The sequence below is a fragment of the Apodemus sylvaticus genome, chromosome 4 (genome assembly GCF_947179515.1).
Source record: "Apodemus sylvaticus chromosome 4, mApoSyl1.1, whole genome shotgun sequence".
In the NCBI taxonomy this organism is placed as follows: domain Eukaryota; kingdom Metazoa; phylum Chordata; class Mammalia; order Rodentia; family Muridae; genus Apodemus; species Apodemus sylvaticus.
In genome coordinates this window covers 27,079,681-27,083,906 of record NC_067475.1, presented here as the reverse complement: position 1 = coordinate 27,083,906, position 4,226 = coordinate 27,079,681, and the positions used below count along the sequence as shown (strand labels likewise).

Below are 4,226 nucleotides of genomic sequence, written 5' to 3'. Positions count from 1 at the left end.
GGGGAAGGGATGCCTCAGCATGGGCCCGCTGAGACACCCCCTTCCCCCACACCTCACCACACCCCCATAGAACATAGTCCCTTCTCTGTCTTTTTATAAACACATCAGCATGGATGCCTCAGCATGGGCCTGCGGCGGCACCTTCTTCCCCCATACCTGACTACACCTCCACTGAACATGTTCCTTCTCTCTTTATTTTATAAAACACAATGTAAGGAAAAGGAACAAGCCAGGCAGGTATAAACAAAGGTCCCATCGTATTCAGGGACTTAGCAAGACCCATCACAATATAAAGAACCCATTCTTCCTCTGTGTTCATCCTGAGCCTACTTCCGTGTCCTAGCCCAAAGTCAAATTCCTGCCAAATTCCTAGAAGTGGCTTCAACATCTCCACCTTTGTTTTAAAGACAACATCTCTCTCTGAACCTGAAACTCAGTGATTCAGCAAAGCTTGCTGTAGCAGGCCAGTAAGCTCTGAAGTCTGCCTCTGTCCTCCTTGCCCTGAGGTTGAAGGCATGTCGCACCTTGCTTGGCTTTTATGAGGGTGATGGAGGTCCAAATGCAGGTCCTCATGCCTGAAGATACTAGTTGGTACTTCACCAACTGAGCCATCTATGCTGTGTCTGTGTCTATTGTCTATGTCTACATCTTCATCTACGTCTACGTCTACTATGTCTATCTGTATCTCTATCTCTATGATTTAACCCACCTCACACAGTAACTGCGAGAAATAAATAAGATGGCGGATAGATAATGATAGCACAAATACAGCAAATGTGTCTTATGAAGAATCATTATGATTACTTATTATGGTTAATTATAATTAATGATATTGTTCTGATTCCTGCCTCTGTATGAAGGCACGAGGACAAGTGTGGGGCGATGAGTCTATCTGAATCTAGGCAGGCGTCAGATGGAGCTGTGAACAGTGTCACCAGGGGTCCAGGGAGAGTGGAGAGAAGTCCTGAGCATCTATCACCCTACCCTGCCTGGCTGTCCCGAAGACACACTTACAGAAAGTTTGGGTCAAGGCCACAGAGGCCATTTGGTTAGCAGATGGGGCCCGAGAGTGCTCTAGAAATTCGAATGATCCAATAACATTTAATAAGTGAGATTTCCTGCAAAATAACAGACTTCTCTGTTTCCAATCTTTATGCTATAGGAAAATGTAAAGCCTGTATTTGCTTGAGGTCACTCATAGGTAACCTCGTAATCAGTCAAAGTCACCTTGACATTAGAGGAAATGATAACATTTCAAGCGGGTCCCACACATAGGCGCAGGGTGGGCCCTTGGGCTTCCCCTCAACCGTGGGCTGCTGGGCCATTGGCTCCCCAGGCCTACGTGTACCTCACTTAGCTCCTCAGGTGCTAATCTTGATGTTATGTAACATCTAAGCTTTAATTTCCTTATCTTATGGATGCGGTTAATAACAAAAGGTGTTTCACAACCTCACTGTGAGATTCAGTGGGATCCCTGCTCAGCGCTGGCCTGGATGGTGAGTGAGCCTTGTGATTCTTGTTCCTAAAAGATGGTGCGGGCCCTCGGCCCCGGGAGTGAGTCTCTCGCACAAATGAAAGAGTTGTTTAAAGCTTCCAGGATTTGGGGGTGGAGGCGATCTCAGGCTCTCTGACCTGAGGTGAAGAAACAGAAAGATAAATAGATTTCAAATCCACCCCGTCTTTTTGGGGTGGGGGCGCTGTCCAGTTTTATCAAAAGAAAAACAAGAAAGCTGCAAGAGCCAGCCCCCCTGGTGATTGCGTGGGGCTCTCCTCTTCCCAGAGGCCACAGGAGAGGGGGCTGCTGGGACGAGTCTGGCCAATCCCTGGGCCAAGGCTGGCTTTCAGCAAGCTTCCGGAGGAAGTGTTCTGCAGCCTTCTGCCGTGAGGAGAGGGAGCGGGAGAGCCTGTGGGGGCCGGCTGATGGTGCCTGACTACAGGTATGGGCGACTGTTTTCAGGAAGGAAAGGATAGAGTGAGGCCTGAAGAGTAGAAGATGGAGCAAAAGCACAGGTGGGGAGAGGGGGAGGCGGAGGGAGGGGAGAGAGAAGGGAGGAGCCTGCAGGCCTCTTGGCTGGGCTCTGGCTTCTGTCTTAGTCTCTGGCAGACAGGATGGAAACTGGGTCACGAGGTTCCAATACCAGAGCTACTTCCTGCTCTGTCTATTAATTTACTTCATCTCTGTCCATCCTGCTACCCTGGCAAACAGGTAGCAGTCAAGTGATTGGGGGAGGGGAGAGAGAGGGGGGGGCAGGCCAGTTCTCACCTTATACCTTTTTGTGGATTCTGGGCGTCTAACTCAGGTTGCCAGGCTCCTGTAGCAGGTGTCCTTACAGGCTGAGTCACCTTGCTGGCCCTGAGTGATTTCTAACTGAAATACTAACCTCCGGAACAGATGGGGAGAAGTTAGATTATATACATATATATGCGCCTCAGTAACAAAAGAAAAGACGGGGCCATCAGCTGCTGCCTGGCAGCATGTGGCATGGCCTTGGGAAGGGATGACATTCAGCCTCCAGCCTGCTTCTCTTTGCAGCTTTAAGGAATCCTTGTCCCTTTCAGAGCCTGATGGCGGCTGGCCCACACGCTGAGTGCAAATGCTCTTCCCCAGCCACTCACTGTAGGCTTTTGGCTGGATGGTGGGGAAGGCAGGGCCCGATTGCGCCTTTGACCTTCAAGGGATTGAAACTAGGATGGGAAGAAGTGTAGCGCTGCGTTTGCATAGATCTGAGCGTCTCACACAAATACTCGGTGAGCTCACACTGCCCTCACGCTTGGGGAGAGTCATATTTCTTGGCTCAGTGATTGAAGGACAGGTGCAGGGGCTGAGGAGCCCCAGGAAGAGAGTAGGAAGGGCCCAGCTCTGGTGGCAAGGCCTGCCTGGGAGCCGCAGTGAGGTTCTGTAGGATCCTGTCTGATCCTTTTGGCCTTTCTGGGGATGCTGGGAGGTAGGATTGTGCATTAATGTGACTGGAGCTTGGGTGAGGTTTTTGTTGTTGTTTGAGACAGGGTTTCTCTGTATAGCCCTGGCTGTCCTGGAACTCACTCTGTAGACCAGGCTGGCCTCGAACTCAGAAACCCACCCACCTCTGCCTCCCAAGTGCTGGGATTAAAGCATGCTCCACCACGACTGGGCACATGGGTGTGTTTTTGAGGTGTGTGTTTGTTAAGGGAAGGATTGCATTCCCAGGAAGTAAAGCCAGGCAGTGTTGAGAAATCTCCAAAGCTAGAGAAGGGTCTGCTGGAAGGAGAAGGGTGAGGGAAAGATTGGCAGGCCCTCTCAAGGCCCCCCTGCCCTGTCTGGGGGAGGTCTGTCTAATTTTAGTAGGAAATTTCTTAGAGGAAATGGTTTCACGGGGTGCTGCTGTCTTCCAGCTGTTTGGCCAGCTGTGAGCAGTGTCCTTCAATGCCCCCGACTGGCAAGCTGCTCCTTCTGGCGTAACCGTGTGATTTGCTCCTTCAAGGCTGCCTTGACGGAAGTGGAGGCCTGAGCTGGTAAGACTCATGACTGAGTTGTGGTCCAGCCTCTCGTCACAGAGGACCAGGCAGCCAGCACACGGGCCTTGTGGACAACGGCAGACAGCGTAACTCCTCCGTTTACCTCAGAGTGTTATGGAAATAAGTGTTGGGAAGTATTTTTAAGGGGAAGCACTCCTGTTTAAAGATATTTGCTTGTTTAATTTGTAAGATGGTTGTATCCAAATCACAAAAAGAAATGTATTTGAAATGAATAAGGGACATTTGCATTTGGTCGGGAGATAAACACGTGTGCTACAGAATAAAGTCACCCACGTTGTGAAGCTTCTCATTCAAGTCTTTGAGTCTTACTGTCACTTAAGTTGTATGTTGTTGCTTTGGGAAAGGAAAGGGGAATTTCAAAATTATCATCACCATCGTTGTCATCGTCATTGTCTACATGGTCACTGTCATCCGCAGCAGCAGCAGCTTTGGAGACAGGGTCTCACTATGTAGTCTAGGTTGGCCTCAAACAGATGGTGACTTCCCTGCCTCAGCTTCCAGAGCACCGAGATTACAACCATGTGCCACAAGCCTGGCTTTACCAAGCAATGTGTCCTTTGAGTGATATTCTGGGGCCATTTTGCACATGGGTTGACACAGTATGACTCCATTTTTGCACAGAGCTGGTAGACACAGTTTTATAAAAACAAGCCGATTTTTCATCAAAGAGTTTGAAGCACCCTCAAAGACAGCCTTTGGAGTTGGCAGAC

The 4,226-nt window shown here is 49.6% G+C and overlaps 1 long non-coding RNA gene across 3 annotated transcripts; it reads left to right on the top strand.

Annotated features, from left to right (window-relative positions):
- On the top strand, positions 1–3,802 carry LOC127682658 (uncharacterized). 3 transcript variants are annotated; one of them, XR_007977411.1, is made up of 2 exons: positions 1–1,937; positions 3,462–3,802. It is a non-coding gene; the product is annotated as an uncharacterized LOC127682658 (long non-coding RNA). The 3 variants fall into 3 exon arrangements; XR_007977413.1 differs by having other exon boundaries at positions 3,373–3,802; XR_007977412.1 differs by lacking the exon at positions 1–1,937 and adding an exon at positions 2,054–2,748.
- The last annotated feature ends 424 nt before the right edge of the window (positions 3,803–4,226 follow it).